We start from the raw sequence: 22,033 nt of genomic DNA, 5'->3' as shown, positions 1-22,033 counted from the left end.
TACGCTCTTCTGTTTTGAACAAAGATTTATCAGGCTATCCATCACTTCTTCATCTTTTCCTACCCACCAGGGAGGATGACAGACTCTTAGGCAGTAGATTTGTAAACTTCCTCCTAACGTTATTAATACTCATTTAATCCCCTGTTAAACAAAACAAACCTGCACTCCTTGTCACCTATTACTATGACCTGCACACTTCTCCCCCCCCCCCTTTTTTTTTTTATAAATTAAATCTATGGTGCAGGTGTAGCAATCTATAGCTATCTGGAAGTAAGTCTAAGAAACCTGGATTTTCTTCCTCTGACAGCTACATTTCTGTCACCCATACTAAATCCATCAGATTCAATAATTAAGTACTGAATAAGAAGTGTTTTATTGACCTACGATCTGGCATTCAAATATGCACAATGCAATAATTGCACCTGATGAAAATTGAAGTTTTGTATTTTTCTAATGGGAAAAAATCCCACTCTGGTCAATACTGAAAGTGATTTAAGCAGCAGGAGAGGCTCCTGATCCCTTGAATCACACTCTGCGGGCCGGCCAGCCGGCCATCAATATTCACTGCCACTAAATATTGGCTCTAACCAGCCATTTCTAAAGTGGACAGGAGAGATGCCTTCCGGAGGCAGAATGGAGCAGGAGCCAGCAGCTATACAGGTGCTGGCAATATCCTGTGCCGATGCCCCCATATTTAAGTGACCAAATAGGATCACATAAAAAGCAGGTCCTAACTATGGTCACATAGCTATGTGGGTGCCCGCATAGCTTCTGGGTAGTAGCCAAAGATGCACTCCCCTCCCACCCCCAACATAGTCCACCTCCCCCACCATCAGACCCCACCTGGAATTCCCCTACACCCACCCATCTGTAATCTCCCCACCTAGAGCCTACCACAGTGATGGGCAACCTTTTGAGCTTGGTGTGTCAAAATTCGCCAAAAAACCGAGCATAACTCGGGTGGTGTGTCACTTTGAGAAAAAAACCATAATTTTGCGATATTTATAGTTTAAATAACAAAAATGTATAATTGTAATATATAACTGTATTTAATAAACCAAAAACTAATTATTTAACTTACCTGCTTAGTGACTTCTTTGTTCATCTGTCAGTCGGTTTCTTTTGTTGGTCTTGATATTATTTAACTTGTGTGGGGTGCTGTGAACTAAGATAAGTGAGGGGGAGGGGGGATTCTTTAACTAATCTGCCTATTAGTGACTTTTTTGTTGCTGAATTTCATTGGCTAAATCTTCAATTGAAGGTTGGTATTTTGTACACTTCAAGCCCAAGCAAGCGCTACTAACTTCATCTGTCAATCTGTTTCTTTTGTTGGTTTTGATATTATTTAACGCTGAGAATAAGGTTTCACAAAAGTACGTAGAGGGAAAAATTGTGAGTAAAGCCATTGCTATATTTTTCAGGGTGCTAAAAGTGTCTGGTAATCAGTTCCAGGCACTCCAAATTTCCTGTTCGTAGTGGCACTCCTCTTGATTCTCCAAGCGGCACCTTTCCAGATTCTCAAGCTTTGACCTCAAGTCGACAAACACCTGAGCCCAGATGCTGTCTTGAAATTCTACAAGTTGCATCTCCAAATCATCAATTTGCATCCATTGGAAACCATTTAATTCCAAACTACTGTAGACTACTACATCAGGATACTTAATTATTTTCATGGTCTGTTCTAGGTTTCTAAATTGATTAAATCTATCACTGAATTGGTCAAGTAACGAGTCTAAAACATGCTGGTACTTTATATGCAAGGGTTCCATTTCATTTTGTATAGCTGCACTGGCCTTCTCAAAATACTTTGTTACTCGAGGAAAATACTTATAAGTTTTAGTTTCTACATCTCGCTTGAAAATTTTAAGTTTACTTTCAAAAGCTTTTATGTATCCAAACATAACGTCAATACTTTTGCCAAAACCTTGTAACTTTAAGTTCAGTTCATTAATATGAACAGAGGGATCTGTAAAAAACATCAGGGTGTTGACCCACTTATCATCATTGAGCTGAGGAAAGTTTCCCAGATCCTTATCCTCAAGAAATACCTTAATTTCTTCAAAGCACTCCACAAAACGCTCAAGAACTTTGCCTTGGCTCAGTAGTTTCATCAAGAGAGATCGAAAAATATTTACAATTACTTATGTCTCTCTTTAATTGATGTTGTACGTTTGTGTTCAGTCTCATTATTCGGTCTTTTATGATAGTTCTACTGAGTGGTAACTCAGATATTCTCTTAATAATTGCATCTTTATTCTGCATATCGTGAAATAGAACTGGTGCACATCTTAGGAGAGTTTCTTTAATAAATTCTCCCTCACTGAGTGCTTTTCCATGCTGAGCTATGGAGTGAGCAATGCTCAAACTTGCAGATGTTAAATTTGAAGAACCTTTTACAAATTTAAGGATGGAATTAGATTGGCTCTTATAAAAGTGTAGCTGCCTGGAAATGTATTCCTTCCTTTCATCCTCACTTTTTTTCAAGAGCTGGGAATGATTAGTTTCAAAATGTCTATTTATATTCCACGTTCTGCTTACTACCGTTTCAGTACATAGAACGCAAAATGATCTGCCATTTTTTTCTATAATGCCATACATCTCGGTCCATGTCTCTTGAAAGGGTCGGCTACTGCTACTACCACTTCCTTTACTTAACCTTGGTTTTTTATTTTTTGGGTTCTCCATCAGGGGGGCAGTGACAGAAGATAGAATTATAGATAGCCTGTTAGCCCTGCAGGCAATTAGGGGTTAACTAGCCTAACTGACCACCTTATGTAAATTAAGATGGCTGCCGCTATTTCTAATGGTGGGAAACGGCACCCATAGCACATGCCCTCGCCTCTCCCAGCCTCCCCCTCACCTATCTCAGTAATGATGGTCAATTAGAAATCCACGACACCCCAGAACAGTAGATTGGATGATGGTTGCTGTGGTTATGTGGTTGCTGGTAATGGTGATCACAGGGCCCCCAGAGATGCATCCCCCACGGCATTCTGCTGCTTTCTACTCCGCCGGCCGGAAGTGAGGTCAAAGATCCCCTAACGGCCGTGCAGGAGCCGGGGCAGAGGGAGCAGCAGGGAGGGAACGAGCGGAGGACTCGGAGGGAGCCAATAGGAGCGCACACGGCACCCCCCCCCCCCAGCGGGTAAACATGCACCGGGGGGGGGGTGATTTCGCTGGGGGGGGGAGGTCACGCTGCACCTGGGGGGGGCGCATCGGCGATCCGCCCCAGGTGTCAGCAAGGAACGCCGCTGCTTCGCTGTATGCGGCCACATGCGGCCGCGTGTCACCGAAAATGGCTACGCGTGTCATAGGTTCGCCATCAGGGGCCTACCATCTCTAGTGGTCCATATATGGAAGCCTGACCTCTAGTGGTACTATCGTGACACAACCGCTAGAGCTCATAGTGATCGTTTTCTAGACAGAGCTGCTAGGGACTGGGGCGAATGGGAATCGCTGCTGCCTGGGCTACCCCACTGATAGGCTGTGGGGGGATTCCAGAGAGGGAGTCTGAAGTCGGCAAGGGGGGGGGGGGACTCGGGAGGATATGATATCAGCGGGGAGTGAAAGAAATTCATAGATCTACTTATGCTAGTCCTAGCCAATATTCAGCAGGGACCCGCTTAAGTATCCTACGTGGGAACTGGCAGACTATCATCCAAGACTTGCATAAGTTCAAGCAGACAATAGCAGTCTGGATAATCAATGCTTCTGCCCGGACATTGTCCAGCATTGAATATCTGGGTTTAACTTAGCTGGTGACGGTCAGTGTTTAAAGAATCCACTGACCACCGTTGGCTGAATATCGATCGACCCATTCTCTGCTGATCTTTCTAGTTCAGCATGAGCCATAGAAGGTTTCTGACTTCCTTCACTCAGTTGTACTCGATAAAACAAAATCCCACAGCTCTTGTTGTGTGTAAAGTGCAGGCTAGAAATATTATGCATAGGCAAACTTCAGTGAGTGAGGGGGGGGGGGGGTCTTATTTGTGAGTGTGGCATTGCATGAGTAATAACTTGGTAAAAGGGGTGTGTGAGTGGGTGGGATGTATATATATGTAATTAGGATGCATGGTTCTAGATGCATGAGTGCAAATGAGTGGGAGGGTATGTGCATCTACATATGAAAGAGATGATATTGGGGTGGGGAAAGCACACTCACTTCAGACTTGCATTGTTCACTTGGGATGCTCTCTAGCACCCCTTCCCTCTTCCTTTCATTCCCCTTTAGTCTTCATGTGTAACTATTTCCCCTTTCCCATTGATTCCCCCCTCCTCCTTACAGTCATTCCCTCCAAGCCCAGGAAACCTCTCACCTTGTTTGTGGCAGCTTCTCCATCACTGTGGGAGCTACAACCTCTTCTTCAGTTGGGTAAAAGGAGTTCAGGGAGGTGAAATGAGCTCTTCCCTACTTCCCGACACTGCCCTGCTTTTCTCCTCATGGTCCCATTTCCTATTGCAAGGAGGGTTTGGGTGCGGAGTTCCTTCTTTCCTCCTTTCTCCTCTGCCTTCCTCCCCTCTGCTCTAATTCCTGGCTTTGGTCTTTAGGTTGCTGCTGGCCATTGAGTTATCAGTGCACCCCCTCTGCTGGATCCCCACTGCCACGTCAAAGACTATGTCGTCACCGCCATGTTTTTTTTTTTTTTTTTTTTTTTTTTTTACATTTCAATTTGTTTATTAAGTTTTAAACATTTTAACAAGAATACACTTGTTATTGAAATACAGCCATAATACAATTTATACAGAAATAATAACATTCCTTAAAGAAGTAAAACTTACTTCAAAAATAATCTAAATTCTTAATTAACATGATAATATTGCTTCCTTAGACCTCGTTATTGGAGGAGACAAAAAAGAGTTAAGGGGAACATATAACGATAATTCAGAAAGATAATAAAGTGGCGTAATATTCCCTTATAATATTACAACTGTTTAGAATCAAGAAAAGATTTAAGGGCATCAGGTGAAAAGAATGTATATTTAACCTGACCCAGTCTCACAAGGCACTTGCACGGATAGGCCAGGAAAAACATCCCTCCTATCTCAACAGTTCTTGATTTCAATGCCAAGAAGGCTTTCCTTCTCTGCTGAGTCAATTTTGTAACATCTGGAAAAATCTGTACTTTAATACCCCCAAAACAGGTTTTTAAATTCTTAAAGTACTGTTTCATTATGTTATTTAAATCCTGTTCAAATATTAAAGACACTATCAATGTAGACCTTTCTGTTGTCTCATCCAGTGTTTGTTCAAGTATAGCTGAAATATTTCCAGGATCTATATTCATAAGTTGAGCTTCTTGATTTTTCCCAATCTCTCCTTTAGGAATAGGAATGTAATATATTTTATTAACAGGCGGCATAGCTTCCAGAGGCATTTTCAACACCTCATTCAAATAACTTTTGAATAAATCTAGGGGAGTAATCCCTAGGAGTTTGGGAAAGTTCAATAAACGTAGATTTAACCTTCTATTAAAGTTTTCAACTTGTTCCATTCGTCTCCGAAGTTCAACATTATCTTTCACCACATTTATTTTAAATTCTTGAAAAGAATCTACATTCTTTTGAATAACAGTCATTTTTTCAGCTATTTCTTCTTTTATCAGGTCTACCTTTGCATTTAACTCACCAAATCTCTTATTAAAGTTACTGACTTCTCCCGATGTTTGTTGTAAAGTCATATCCATCCTGTTCAGCTTTATCCAAATCATTTCAAGATTTACCTCCTGCATTCTCTTTGAGGTCCCTGCCTCTACTCCCGGCGTCTTTTGTGGGACTGCCCGACCCTCACCGTGGATCTCACCCGGAACACTTCCGGTAGGGCGTTGATCCACATCGGTGCTCGCCAACGACGCTGGGCAAGGAGGTTTACTAGTCGATGGTGGAGAGAGAGATACATCCTCTCCCAGCGGGTCCTCCAGTTCCCCAAGGAGCCCCGCTATGGGATCCACATCTCTGCTTGTTTGGGAAATCGGCGCGAAAAAACGCTCTAGTCCCGTCTGAGTCGATGAAGGAGTCGAGGTAGGTGGGGGAACTACCCTCGTCAACCCCTTCCTTTTAGTATGGGGCATTTTGTCAGCAACAGTTTTCCTCTCAGTTCGGTTCTCGGAGCGACTTTCCGCGCTGCCTGTTACGCTCTTTCCTGGGGGTCAGCTTCTTAGCTGGCTTCTGTTTCATTTCTCTGTCCTTTCTGAGCTGGCTCTGTCTCTCTGTCACCGCCATGTTTTTTAAAATCAGTTTTTGAGCTGTGGGACTTGGGGTTTCCATAGCATCACCTTCTCTGTCTTAGCACCGATAGATCTCACCAAAAGCCTGCTTCCTCCGCTTCTCTTTATTGGAATGCTAATAGCCTGACTTCTAGTGGTAATGCCACAAACCAACCCATGCATATGGATAGACAGACAGACAGACTGATGAACAGACCCTCTCTAATAGTTGCTATCGCTCTATCAAAACTCCCAAAGATTCACTTTTTCAGACAATATTTATAGTTTTATCAATTAATGTCTCTTGCTGTCGCGTTCCTCACCTGCGACTGCTGGAGGGGGCGCGGGGCAGGAGAACTGGACCGATGCTGGTCATCGCCAGCGCTCCAGAGGCACGCTGTCAACCGTTTGGGCGGCTCCAGCACTCCGTTTTGCTGCAATTGCGGCTGGGGAATGCCGGCCATGTTGGAAGTGCCGGCGTCCCTGAAGAAAGGGATCTTTTCCGGGCGCAGAGCCCGCCTCCCGCTTCTGGCCAGCAAATCCGGGGCTGTTTGGCCGTTGACGATGTTGCTCCACCTCCTACCAGCTGTTCCCTGCCCTCCTGATGGGGAGGGCTATTTAGGAACAGCACTTTGACACTCGCTGATTCAGCTTCTACTGGTGTAGACTCCTGGGCGCGTGTTTCTCTCGTTCTTGAACTGCCTTTGAACTTTTGCCTGGACCTGGACTGAGTTTTGCTTGTCGCCTGCCTTGAACCTTTGCCTGATACTGGACTGTATCTTTTGCCTGCTGCCTGTCCCTGTGATCTGGCCTGGATCTGACTGTTGGTGAGCCTGGTTCCTATCCTGAGTTCAGAATGGACCTCCACCGAAGTTCTCTGCCCTGCTTCCTCAGATAAGACCAGGATTGTTCGGCCGCTGAACGCTGTTTGGCACAGGGACTCACATCTTGTTGTTACTGGGCGTGACACTTGCTTAATGCCCAATACGTCCCAGTGTAATTGTACACCAAAATTACAACATGTAGTTATCCGTTACATACTAACAAAATGAAAGACCCTTATTTTCACCTCACCTAGAAGCATCCTAAGGAGTATGTACAGTGAGCTCCTTAAACTGACACCAGTGATAATATGTTATTTTTATTTCATTTACAATGGTCCAAATTCTATAAATGGTGCCTTAAAAATTGGCGTTGAAAAACTACGCAGTTAGTGTGATTCTATAAACTAGATCTAAAGTTACACATAGTTTATAGAATATGCACACGCACTGTTCTTGTGACTAAAATTTAGGCCCACCCATTTAGGCTACCTAAAACCAGGTCTAAATACCTGCTCCTAAGATAGGCGCAGACCAGGTGTATTCCATAACAGTGCACATAGCTTTTTGAAACGGCCACAACCCACCTATTCCACGCTTATGGCCACACCCCCTTTTCAACTGCACACATGAGAATTTATGTGCAGCGTGTTATAGAATATGCAAAAAAAATTGTGCGCATAAATTCTAATTAAAGCCAATTAGTGCCGCTAGTTGGTTAACTACCAATTATCAGTGCTGATTGGCTTGTTAATTGGTTAAGTTGTGTGTGCAATGTGGCCAAATTATCACACACAACTTAAGGCGCCGTATATAGAATTTGGGGAAATATTTGTAGCCCACACAATCTGTAAAATTCTCCACGGATAACAAATGGTACATACAAAATTTTCAAGGCCGTTAAAGGAAATAGCCCAGAGTACCTGAAGAGTAGGTTGATCCTCTACACACCTCCAAGGACACTAAGGTCCTCTCAAGCACTACCACTAACCACACCCTCTCCAAAAGACATTACATGATGTGATACCCGCAAGCAAGCCTTCTCCGGAGTAGCCCCCACACTCTAGAATGTACTCCCTGAAAGGCTCCGTTTAATACAAGACTATCTACTTCAGGAAGCAGGTGAAAGCTTGGCTCTTCAACCACGCCTTTAATGGAAGAAGTAACTAACTTGTTAGTGTCACACACACACAAGGAGTGACACATACTGCAGGAGGACATGTTTATCCACTCCTACCCTAGCTGAGATAATATGTAACCATCTCTCTGACCTCATGTGCAACTTTCTTTAAATTAGTCACCTTATTATCTAACTCCTTTTACTCTCTTACCTATCTATATGTTCCATCTTTACTTATACCCTATGCTGTCTATTAAAATGTTCTATTATGTATTGTGCTGACATCATAAGTAGTGAACTATGCCATACCTTGTAATATTTGAATATTTTTACTGCTGTAATTGTCTATTGCTCATGTTTGATTTATTCTTACTGTACACCACCTTAAGTGAATTCCTTCAAAAGGCGATAAATAAATCTGACATAGTACATAAACTAACATAACACAAAAACCTAACTCTTAATATAGTCTCTAGCAACAAATTCTGATTTTGTTCATTTCTTATTGTTAACTACCATTGTTTTCTTTGGATATTAACTGAAAACTATGCTTTTGTTAAGAGACACAGGCCTTCTTCTATGGCATTGCAAAACATACAACACCCCATGCACTGCCTCATGCACTAACCTGTGATTGTGGTTTCTCTTCTGTAAATAAATATTTCACAGTTCCAACCCACAGACTCAGTGGCTTAATCGAGATAAGTTGTAACTTCTTGTAGGAACAGAAAACATCATGTGTTCCAAATAGTGGTTCTTAATCACACAGTCAATTAAGCATACATTTTAGTACACACGCTTCCCTCGCTTCTAGGGCATAAAACATGAGTTCTCTAGGAGATATTTCAGGAAAGAGCTTTCCAACTCTTTTCCTTTCCCTCGTTTTGTTGGTAAAGAGATGATATCCAGTGAAACTATGCATAAGTATTCCCGATACTACATGCATGAAGGCTTTAGGCAGCATTCTTCAATTGCATGGTCTGTATTTTATTTGCTTTATAGCAGAGGTGCAAGAATGGCCAGTCCTTGGGAACAAAAAAGAATCTGAACTAGGCTGATGGTGTGGTTGTGCTGCAAGTTAAGCTCTAGGAAGAAAAGAGGAGATTGAATTTCTCTGCTCATCAAGAAAGCAATGCAGGTATAGTCCCTGGAAGTCCTAGTCAGAATAAATTCTGAACTCAACATCTTGGAATTAAAAAAATGTGATCCATCCTTCTAGAGAGTCAATAAGTTGAAATGCCTTTCTGTGTTAGAATTAATTAGGGCTCTGTTCATCCAATTTGAGTCTATTGAGAATAATTATTTGGGAAGGTTATTGAATTTAAAAACTCCTCTATACAAAGATGGGGCAAAGGTGGTATGGGAGGCTGAACAGTGTTTAATTGTATGACTGTAAGCTTATATTGAAAAATTTGTGACCTGACTAGCTCTGAGCCGTACAATTTATTATCTGCCCTGTTGTACTATGCAGGAGTCTGACTTGTGCTTTTCAGCCATAAAGAGATGCTCAGGTGACCCTGATCTTCTATCATGAAAGGCAGGTAAACCATATTAAAGATGCGTAAAGCCTTGATGTTAGTGTACATAAGTACATAAGTATTGCCACACTGGGATAGACCAAAGGTCCATCAAGTCCGGCATCCTGTTTCCAACAATGGCCAATCCAGGTCAATAATACCTGGCAAGATCCTGAAAAAGTCCAATACATTTTATGCTGCTTATCCCAGAAATAAGCAGTGGATTTTCCCCAAGTCAATTTAATAGCGATCTATGGACTTTTCCTTTAGGAAGCCGTCCAGACCTTTTTTAAACCCTGCTAAGCTAACCACCTTTACACATTCTCTGGCAACGAATTCAAGAGTTTGAATGAAGAAAAGGTTTCTGCGATTTATATTAAATTTACTACTTTATAGCTTCATCGCATGCCCCCTAGTCCTAATAAGTACATAAGTACATAAGTAGTGCCATACTGGGAAAGACCAAAGGTCCATCTAGCCCAGCATCCTGTTACCGACAGTGGCCAATCCAGGTCAAGGGCACCTGGCACGCTCCCCAAACGTAAAAACATTCCAGACAAGTTATACCTAAAAATGCGGAATTTTTCCAAGTCCATTTAATAGCGGTCTATGGACTTGTCCTTTAGGAATCTATCTAACCCCTTTTTAAACTCCGTCAAGCTAACCGCCCGTACCACGTTCTCCGGCAACGAATTCCAGAGTCTAATTACACGTTGGGTGAAGAAAAATTTTCTCCGATTCGTTTTAAATTTACCACACTGTAGCTTCAACTCATGCCCTCTAGTCCTAGTATTTTGGATAGCGTGAACAGTCGCTTCACATCCACCCGGTCCATTCCACTCATTATTTTATACACTTCTATCACGTCTCTTCTCCAAGCTGAAAAGCCCTAGCCTTCTCAGCCTCTCTTCATAGGAAAGTCGTCCCATCCCCACTATCATTTTCGTCGCCCTTCGCTGTACCTTTTCCAATTCTACTATATCTTTTTTGAGATACGGAGACCAGTACTGAACACAATACTCCAGGTGCGGTCGCACCATGGAGCGATACAACGGCATTATAACATCCGCACACCTGGACTCCATACCCTTCCTAATAACACCCAACATTCTATTCGCTTTCCTAGCCGCAGCAGCACACTGAGCAGAAGGTTTCAGCGTATCATCGACGACGACACCCAGATCCCTTTCTTGATCCGTAACTCCTAACGCGGAACCTTGCAAGACGTAGCTATAATTCGGGTTCCTCTTACCCACATGCATCACTTTGCACTTGTCAACATTGAACTTCATCTGCCACTTGCACGCCCATTCTCCCAGTCTCGCAAGGTCCTCCTGTAATCGTTCACATTCCTCCTGCGACTTGACGACCCTGAATAATTTTGTGTCATCGGCGAATTTAATTTGGAAAGAATAAACAAACAAATCCATGCCTACCCATACCCATGCCTACCCATACTTTGGTCCCCACACTCTCTTTAGTTGCCTACTATTTGAAATGCTTATTTGCCCTGGTTCCAAAAGAGTCAAACAAAGAAAATCCTTATATGTTTAAAATTAAATGCATATTGTGTTAGAAGAAATATCATCAGTGCTTTAACAGGTTTTAGTGTGTGGGCATTTCTTGGTATCAAAGGTCAAAATATGTTGAAATGTATACAATAAATCTCACTTTTCTCATGAATACAATCTGTATTTCAGGAAACAACAGGGCAAATCGATAGCACAAAGTAGACTGAATAAAAAGTCAAGCCAGATATTTATTGGCATAGTATAAATTCAAACTGCCCGATAGAGGCCGTGTTTGGCCCACATCAGGACTGCGTCAGGGGCTCTAAATGGAAGATATCTCCATTATGGGTTGACTAAAATATCCTGAAGATGGCATCAACTTAAAAAACACACAGAGTTTCTGCAGGCAACGCTTAACCTTCTGAAGCCCATTGACTCTCTTGGTAGGTCACTTTCTTGCTCTCCCTTGGAGACTTCATCTTCCTTCCTGCTGGTGCCTTCTTGGCTAACCCAGGTTGTTCCTTGTCAGTTACCCCCTGTGACTGTTTCATGGCCCTCTTTTTGGCCTTTCTGTTCTTCAGCTGTTCCCCGCTCCCAGAGCCATAGTCCTCTGAATTCGCAGAAAATTGCTGCAGAGCTAATCAGATTTGCTCCCACTTCTAGACCCACACTTCCATCTTAAAGTCTTACTTTTTCATTTCTCAAGGCACATTCATTGGTCCCCCACCACTGGCTTGAAACAACTACTCCACGCCAGGATTTCCAACTGCTTCAGTTGCATTTTACAATACAGTAACTTCTGTCTTCAGCCCGCATCTTAGAATCTCTTACTCACCCTAGTCTGCTGTGCATTCAGGAGCTGGCCTTGTTGCAGGACACCTAGCTCTAGCTCCAATTACTACTCTAGACTGGCTATCTAGTTCAACATTTCCTAACCTTCCCTGGAAGAATATCTAGACAGCTGGGTTTTCAAACTTACCATAAGAATTATGCATGAGAGAGATTTGCATTCGCTAACCCCCGGATTCTACGTAGGTCACCCAAAGTTGAATGCCAACAACCAATGTTTGACATTCATTTGAGTAAATTGGCACTAATTTGGATTTAACTTCAACAAATATCCTCATAAAATTCTGGATTTACTAGGTGGATATTACAACCATATCCAAAATGTTACAGATTAATGGAGGAAAAGCCTCAACAGACTCCTATATCTTGGGCTCACTGGCCTTCAACTACACAGAGCACTTGGTGTCATCAGCACAAAAACCTCCACACATCAAAGTTTTATTGAATTTTTTTCTGTGTAGAGATGAGCTACAGCAGTGAATTGCGCAGACCCTGAAGAAGTATACAAAACTCTCGCCATAGTCGGCCCTGGAGAGTATGAAGTGACTGTGCTGCTGCATAAGATAAGTTTTCATTTGTATATATTTTTGAAAATTCAAGAAAAACCTTGATGTATAGAGGGTTTTTTGCCAATGATGACAGCAAGTGCTCTCTGTAGTTGAAGGCCAGTGAGCCCAAGATATAGGAGTCTGTTGAGGCTTTTCCTCCATTAATCTGTAACATTTTGGATATGGTTGAAATATCCACCTAGTAAATCCAGAATTTTATGAGGATATTTATTGAAGTTGATATACATTTTTTAGTATCCTCTACAGCTCCTTGAATTTGATTATACTAATTTGGATTTCTACATTCTATAATGCTGTGACCCCAATGTGTCTTGCATGCAACCCAAAAGGGGGTGTGGCCATGGGAGGGTATGCATGGATCAGGGGAATTCCAAATACTTAGGCACAGTCTTATAAATACCAGGGTTATGTATCCAACTTGTGCACCGGGATTTATACCAAGTTTCAGCTGACTTAAGTCCTCACGCCCAACTTCAGGTGCCAAGATCTGCTCTAAGTGCTATACTATAAAGGGCACTCTGTGATTACTTCCAATGTATCAGCTATTGTCTCACACAAAAATCAGGAGGTAAATCACTGTATTCACCTTAGTACAATTAGCACAGAAATATGTACTAATCAGCTACATGCAGGATATCCTCAGATACAACAAAACACAATATCAACCGGCTCACATGTGGATAAAGGGAAGCCGGTTGATATGCTGTTTCTAGATTTTCAAGAGGCGTTTCACAAAGTACCTCATGAAAGACTCCAGAGGAAATTAGAGAGTCGTGGGATAGGAGGTAGTTTCCTATTGTGGATTAAAAACTGATTAAAGGATAGAAAATAGAGAGTAGGGTTAAATGGTCAGTATTCTCAATGGAGAAGGGTAGTTAATGGGGTTCCCCAGGGCTCTGTGCTGGGACCGCTGCTTTTTAACATATTTATAAATGACCTAGAGATGGGAGTAACTAGTGAGGTAATTAAATTTGCTGATGACACAAAGTTATTCAAAGTCGTTAAATCGCTGGAGGACTGTGAAAAATTGCAAGAGGACCTTACGAGACTGGGCGTCTAAATGGCAGATGTCATTTAATGTGAGCAAGTGCTAAGTGATGCATGTGGGAAAGAGGAACTTAAATTATAGCTATGTCATGCAAAGTTCCACGTTAGCAGTCACCGACCAAGAAAGGGATCTAGGTGTCGTCATTGAAACCTTCTGCTCACTGTGCTGCGGTGGCTAAGAAAGCAAATAAAATCTTATGTATTATTTTATACTTCTTATCCCAGAAATAGTGGATTTTCCCCAAGTCCAATTTAATAATGGTCTATTGACTTTTCCTTTAGGAAGCCGTCCAAACCTTTTCTAAACTCTGCTAAGCTAATCACCTTTACCACATTCTCCAGAAACAAATTCCAGAGTTTAATTACACGTTGAGTGAAGAAACATTTTCTCCAATTCATTTTAAATTTACTACTTTGTAGCTTCATCACATGCTCCCTAGTCCTAGTATTTTTGGAAAGCGTAAACAGATGCTTCACGTCTACCAGTTCCATTCCACTCATTATTTTATAGACCTCTATCAAATCTCCCCTTCGCCCTTTCTCCAAGCTGAAGAGCCCTAGATGTTTCAGCCTTTCCTCATAGGGAAGTCATCCCAATCCTTTTATCATTTTTGTTGCCATTCTCTGCATCTTTTCTAATTCCACTATATCTTTTTTGAGATGCGGTGACCAGAATCGAACACAATATTTGAGGTACGATCATACCATGGAGCATTATAATGTCCTCACTTTTGTTTTCCATTCCTTTCCTAAGTGAGGACATTATAATGCTCCATGCTATGATCGTACCTCGAATATTGTGTTCAATTCTGGTCACCGCATCTCAAAAAAGATATAGTGGAATTAGAAAAGATGCAGAGAATGGCAACAAAAATGATAAAAGGATTGGGATGACTTCCCTATGAGGAAAGGCTGAAACATCTAGGGCTCTTCAGCTTGGAGAAAGGGCGAAGGGGAGATTTGATAGAGGTCTATAAAATAATGAGTGGAGTGGAACTGGTAGACATGAAGCATCTGTTTACGCTTTCCAAAAATACTAGGACAAGGGAGCATGTGATGATGCTACAAAGTAGTAAATTTAAAATGAATTGGAGAAAATGTTTCTTCACTCAACGTGTAATTAAACTCTGGAATTTGTTGCTGGAGAATGTGGTAAAGGTGATTAGCTTAGCAGAGTTTAGAAAAGGTTTGGACGGCTTCCTAAAGGAAAAGTCAATAGACCATTATTAAATTGGACTTGGGGAAAATCCACTATTTCTGGGATAAGAAGTATAAAATGTTTTGTACTTTTTTGGGATCTTGTCAAGTATTAGTGACCTGGATTGGCCACTATTGGAAACAGGATGCTAGGCTTGATAGACCTTTGGTCTGTCCCAGTATGGCAATACTTATGTACTTATGCACTAAAGATTAGCACCGCTTTTTACTTGTAGGTTACTGCTGAAACATTACATCGCCTCCAGAGGAGAAGTAACCTTTGAATTCCTATTAACTTCAGTAGACGTCAATGGTAAGTTAAAACATTAACACTAGATCTCCACGACGGTTTGGGACTCACAGGTTCTAGGTCATGTTTGCCCCAGCACCCTAAGCTAAGGCATTCAAACCAAGAGCACCTCTGGCATGGACCCCTAGAACAGGGAGACCCTCTTCTAGACACCCCCCAAACCTCCAAATGAGGAAGTGTCAATGTCTCTTCATTGCTGCCATCTTGAAAAATGATGATAGACTAGCTAATATTAATGACATTAGCTGAGGTTATGTAGATATTGCTGGCATCAATTGAATTACTGCCTTAAGTACATAAGTATTGCCATACTGAGACAGACCGAAGGTCCATCAAGCCCAGTATCCTGTTTCCAACAGTGGCCAATCCAGGTTACAAATACCTGGCAAGATCCCAAAACAGTACAATATATTTTATGCTGCTTATGGTAGAAATAAGCAGTGGATTTTCCCCAAGTCCATTTTAATAATGGGGAGGGGGGACACTGGAACTGGAAGGAAGGGAGGGAGGGGGGCCCATGGCACACACTCTCATTCTCACACACACACTCTCTCTCTCACAGACACACTCGCACCCAGTCTCACTCTCTCTCTGTCACACTCATACACTCGCACATTCACTCTCTCTCTCTCTCTCTCACACAGTCACTCTCACATACATACACACTCCGTGGAAAACCTTGCTAGCGCCCATTTCATTGGTTTTAGAAATGGCCCTTTTTTCCTAGTTTTATATAAACGGTCGTTCGGAACTGAGACAAACAGGTTGGGACATGATCAGTTCCAGTGGTATTTTACAAAAGGCTTTGCTGAACATGGAACCTTTAATAAAATACAAGTAAGGCCATGCAAGAGTGTAGATGTATTTGCAGGTATATACAGCGAGATCTGCCATTTTACACATACACATATTGAATGAATCGGCAGCACAAACTTCTATGCGGAAGTAGCGATTTTGTAACTTCCACATGTAACTGGCACTGCTTCTACATGAAGTCCACAATATTTATTCTTCTTTCATTGTAGAGACAGAAATAAACAATAGAGGATTAAGGAGAATTGCTCTCAGAGGGGCCTTTTTACTAAGCCGCGTAGGTGTCTACGTATACCCAATGCATATCAATTTGGAATTAGCACCCACCTACCACACGGCCCAAGCGGAAATTTCATTATTTACGCATGTCCACTACGCATCAGAAAAATAAATGTTATTTTCTGGTGTGCAGCGCTAACCAGGCGGTAAAAGGCATTCTACATGTGTAGACCATTAACACCCGGTTAATGCATGAGACCTTACCGCTAGGTGAATGGGTGGCAATAAGGTCTCAGACCCAAAATGGATCCGTGCCAATTTTCATTCTGCCGCATGCCCATTTTTTAAAATTTTAAAAAGGGATTTTTTACAGGTGTGCAGAAAAATGGATCTGCTCGCATCCAAAATGTAAAGCGAGCATTGAGAAGGCAACTTTTTAATGCCGATCTTGCAAGGCATTGCTTTTTGAGCATTGAGTTTCATACACAATTCTATCTGGTAGAATATCAACAGACACATGGTTTTTCCATAGACAATCTTAAAAGATGCAGACTCCTGAGGCAGGCCAGTTGGCTGAAACACGGTCATGTTGAGTCTTTTGATCTACACAATTGATTTGAACTTTTGAAGTCATAGTCCTTCCATACACTCTGGATGGTATGGATCTCCACCTGTAAATAGTAGCTTCTGAAATCGCTGTTTACATGTGTCTGCAATCTACACAAATAAATGCCACTAAAATAACAAGCTTTATTCTCTTTGTATGAACAGACAAAAACACCCTCAGGACCCGATGCACAAAAGTCCCTGTAAAGAACCACTTGCTAATTCCACTGAGGTGGAGATATTTATTTCTTTATTTTATTTAGATTTTGCTCACACCTTTTTCAGTAGTAGCTCAAGGTGAGTTACATTCAAGTACACTGGATATTTCTCTGTCCCAGGAGGGCTCACAATCTAAGTTTGTCCCTGAGGCAATGGAGGGTTAAGTGACTTGCTCAAGATCAAAAGGAGCAGCAGTGGGATTTGAACCTGCCACCTCTGGATTGCAAGACCAGTACGCTAACCACTAGGCCACTCCTCCACTCTATTATACAAAATTTATAAAATATAGAGAACTGTTTCATTGAAAACTGCTCTATTGATAACCTACAAAACACGCAGATTTTGGTTGTCGTACATGGTCATGGGGTTCTGAAACTACCCCCGCAAGTCTACATAATAATTCTTTTAATAAATAGTTGCAAAAGAATACTGGAACAAGTTGGATCCCTAAAACAATGTTTTATGGCAGTCACAAATACCATAATAAAAAAAAATCCCAACACAAGCTTTCTCACCCTATGAAGCAAAATATATATACAGCCTATGCATAGTTTCAAAAGAGAACAACTTTCAAATACCAGACATAAGATTTACATTTTTTCCTAAAGAGGAACGGAAAAAAGCACACATATCCGATTCACAACAGATTCCTGTAATACCCACCCTGCCAGCAAAAGTTCAAAGAGTGTTTAGTGCCTGTATCCTGGCAATGGGCAGGAAGAGACAGTTACAATTTCAGACGTTGCGGATTGTTTCAAAGGTTAAAAGAGTGTATGAAAGGTACAGAAGAGGAGTTAACATCATGCGCTGAACTGAGGCCCTTTCCTCCAAAGGACGCTGGGCTACATTGCAACCCACAGCAAACGTTCCACTCAGGGAAAATGTTACCTGGCTCATTTCTCCAGCAACCGGTCCATTTTGGGGTTCATGAAGGAAAATCCGCAGAAGGCAGACTGATCCATGGAGTCGATCAAGTTTTTATCACTGTATGACAGGCGAGGTTTCTCGCTTAAAAACTCCCGGTCAAAATTGTTGTAATCACTGGCGGATTTCACTTTTGGCTTGAAAGGTGGATGCACCTCCTTCTTCAAGTGCTGTCCAGTTCATAGTTTTGAAGAATGGATGTAATCTGATGTTTCCAGTAACCCTGAGCCTCTTGGTTGGCTCCCTCTCACAGAGCTTCTCCAATATGTCCCTTGATTCTTTGGTGATCCAGCATGGGAAGTGAGGTGTATCGACCCGGATGGATTCAAACAGTTCATCCTCGTCATCACCATGGAAGGGAGACTGTCCAATAAGACACCAAAGGACCACCAGTCCACTGAAAATGTGTATTTCTGGCCCTGCAGAATCTCAGGGGCAATGTAGTCCGGAGTATCACAGAATGTGCTGGCCTTGTTGTCCCCAAATACATTCTCTTTACACATCCCAAAGTCTGCTATCTTTATGTTACCTTCTTTGTCCAGCATCACATTATCTAGTTTGAGGTCTCTGTAAATAATGCCCTTGGAGTGGAGAAACTGTAAACCACATATTATTTCAGTTCCATAAAACTGTAGAGATCAAAGTGGCCTTTGTCCTGTATGTGGAACATCAGATCTCCCCCATTCAGAAACTCCATAACAAAGAACAAATGATCCTTGGTCTGAAAAGTGCAGTAGACATGTGTAAGAAATGGATTCTCCCATGCAAGAGCAAGGACACGCTTCTCCACCATGATACATTCCACATCATCATCAATCAACACCACATCCTTTTTCAGAGCTTTCACAGCAAAATATTAATTCTTCCCTTTCAGTTCCGCAAGTAGTACCTTTCCGAAGCTGCCCTTGCCAAGCACCTTGTGAAAGACAAAGTTTGACGGCGACCCAGCTGCTTATGCTACATATTCGAACAGGTGGTTTGGGTGTGCTTCCTTCCCACAGTTTATCATATTGATTGTCTGCTGTTGTGTCTATGCCCAAAGCTCCAGACTTCTTGGAGTTAAAGTCCTGGTAAATCCCCACATTTAGGTCATCGGTTGAACCTGAATCAGATTTTCTGGTTGATGATTTCTGGCTAACTTGATTCAAAGCTTCAGCGAGCAGCTTCTGGTTGATCCCACACAGATTTACAACTTTAGTCTGACACCTGTGGTGCACATTCATTGCGCTTTCATCACACTTCAGCCCTTGCTTCATCAGTCCCCAAAGCAGATTCCCACAGTGGTCACAAAACATTGGGCTCTTGTAGGTGTACATTTTAAATCTATATTGCATGTGAGTGATTCTCAAAAAAAATTGCATGCAAAAGAGCTGCTCGCAAAAACAGCGAGCAGCTCAGTAGGGAAAATGCAGTGCATGTGTACAGCAGCCACCCGCTAAGCAGTGTGTGACCAAAACAGCCAAAAAGCCTCCAGTGCTTCAAATCCCCCTCCTTTCTCTCTTTTTTAAAGAAACAGATGAGTGATCTGTTTTGCTAACATATGTGTGTGTCACATACGGTAGCAAAACAGATCACTCATCTGTTTAGGATGTGTAAAGCTGGTATGTATGAAAGCCGGGTATGGTTGCTCTTCAGGCTGACTGTGGAGGGTGTCCCAAGCAAACGCTGCTGGAGAGAAAGCTCCTGGAACACCAGTTGGAGGTGAAGCTGCCACAGCTGGTTATCCCAGGGCTCAGCTCCCCCTGTATGCCAGCTTGTCCGCCCTCCCCTTTGGCCTGCTGAAGTGAAGGTGAGAAACCATCCTTCGTAATGCAAAGCACTGCGCACGCTGGACAGAGAACCAGAAAAGAATTTAGGGGGCCCAGGAGGCAGCACGACAAAGGCATGAGAGAATCCACCTGGCATGAGGATATATAGAACAAGCATTCCGCCCAATTCTGTATGAGACATGAGAGGAAGGAGCAGACCGCACACACCAATTGCCAAGACAGAAGGGATGCAGGAGCGAGATCCAGATGCCAACCTTCATGCTACGGCTGCTCCAGACCTCCCATATAATTTCTGTCACTAAAAGTAGGTGGGTCTTTCTGTGCATCGCTCAGAAATGGCTGTGCATCCCTCTAAATGTACATACTAATTAGCTCATTGTAATATTTTAGCATACACTTCACATTGTCTGCTACAGAAGCCTTTTGTGCGTTACTTGCTAAATGCCTTGCATTCTAAACCGGCTAGAACCAGTCAAAATCGCATATTGCTGCCTTGGTAAGTTTTGTGCATCGGCCCCTCAGTGTTGCAGTGGTTACAAAAACTGCCTAGGGGTTCTCAAAATGATTTTACCAGAGCTCATTCCAACAGAACAATACAGTACAATGGCCAGCAATTCTACTCAAAATGTTGACAATATTTGTCTCTTTCCCTACATAAAACAGGGTTTTCATATTTCATTATAGCACTAGCTGTAGCACATCACAAATCACTTTTCTTCTGAATAAATAAATAAATCACCAGAAAGATTTATTGAGAAATAATGAGCTCCGTATGGGATACTTCCTGCCTGTTAATACTTAAATCATAAACAAACAGAATGGGCAGAGGGGGGATTTCCATCAGGTTTACAAATTGAAATACAGGCTAACGAGCCTGAATTTATTTATGTTTGTGGTTTCATGAACTTTCTCCTCAAACATTTAAATATAGAATCATTTAAGACACCAGCATGGAATCCTCCAGCGAACTCACATTAGATGGAGCATCATTATGTTTAATTGATACTTTCCTTCATTAAGAGGTCTACTTTATCAAAGAGCCAAAAGCGTGTCACAATGAGTACAGCTTTGCTTAACCCCTGCTGTGCCTTGTAAAGTCAGTACGTGAAGAAGGAGCAAAGGTTTCACCGTAGTGCCAAGGTTTTCTTTCATAGAATATACTCAGCCATTTCAAAGCCATTCCTTTTATTGGATATGTGTCTGCCATATGTTCCATGTTCTTCTAGTGTCTGTAATTTTATCTAGGCAGCTGCTAGGTAATTTTTGTTTGACAGTTCTATTGGCATTTAAAACAAAATGAGCAGGATATGTACAAACCCACATTTTAATTCTTATTTTGCTACCGAGAAGATATTACCAATGTTCCCTCTAAGCTGAGCGAGAGTCCTCCAACTGCAAAGGGGGGAGGGGGTGGTTGTGGTGCTGCTCAATATTCTGTTTTCCGTATCTAGGGACTAAGGTTACCATATTTGCCCTGACAAAAAAAAGAGGACACCAATAGCCATGCCCCCTCCCCACCCCACCATGCCCCTTCCCCACTCCACCCCCTCTGTCACACCCCTCTCCCCACCCTCAGACTACACAGTCACCTTGACCTGACCCCCCAAAAGAAAGCCATCCCCTTCTATATATTTCCCTCCCCCCTAAATCTTTTCCAGCCTCCCTCCACCCACCTTGTTTTTACAGCTCCCTCACCCCCTACCCTCTACTCTCATTCCACATCCCCTCCCCTCCCTTATTGACTCATGCCCTGGTGGTCTAGTGGTCTCTTCGGGGCAGAAAAGGAGCCTGCTCTTTCCTGCCCGGCGCTGCCGCTGCCTGCTCACTGCCACCACTTCCAGAAGTCTTGCGAGGTCACCGCTTGATGTCTTGTGAGGTCACCGCTTGAAGCCTCGGCAGCCATTTCAAAGCGGCACTGGTAGCAAGTGAGACACTTGTTCTCTCTTTTAGGACACTGTGGGTCGTACGATTCCAGCCTGCCCGGATGTCCCACAATGTCCTCAAAAAGAGGACATGTCTGGGTAAAACTGGATATATGGTAACCCTACTGGGGAGAGGAAGGTTCCCTGGAGTCCTGCAGAACCTGTCACTCACTATTGGTGATAGTGAAACAGCATCACCCACAGGCAGCGCTCCTGCTCAGCTTAGCGGGAACAGTGGATATTACCAGTTAGTATGTTTGAAAGCTCTTCCTAATTTGTCACTTCTAGTATCAGGATGCAATTGTGTCATTCCATATAGGAATACCCCCATCCCTCCCCCCCCCCCACCCCCACCATGAATATTACACTCATATATGCAATCTAGAACTAGAGCAGGAACAGATGAACTTTAAAAAG

The 22,033-nt window shown here is 42.5% G+C and overlaps 1 pseudogene; it reads right to left on the bottom strand.

Annotated features, from left to right (window-relative positions):
• Window positions 1-458: 458 nt before the first annotated feature.
• LOC115472498 lies at window positions 459-19,259 on the bottom strand (annotated as a pseudogene).
• Window positions 19,260-22,033: the final 2,774 nt, after the last annotated feature.

The sequence above is a fragment of the Microcaecilia unicolor genome, chromosome 6 (assembly GCF_901765095.1).
Source record: "Microcaecilia unicolor chromosome 6, aMicUni1.1, whole genome shotgun sequence".
In the NCBI taxonomy this organism is placed as follows: Eukaryota; Metazoa; Chordata; class Amphibia; order Gymnophiona; family Siphonopidae; genus Microcaecilia; species Microcaecilia unicolor.
This window is presented reverse-complemented; position numbering and strand designations above follow the sequence as displayed.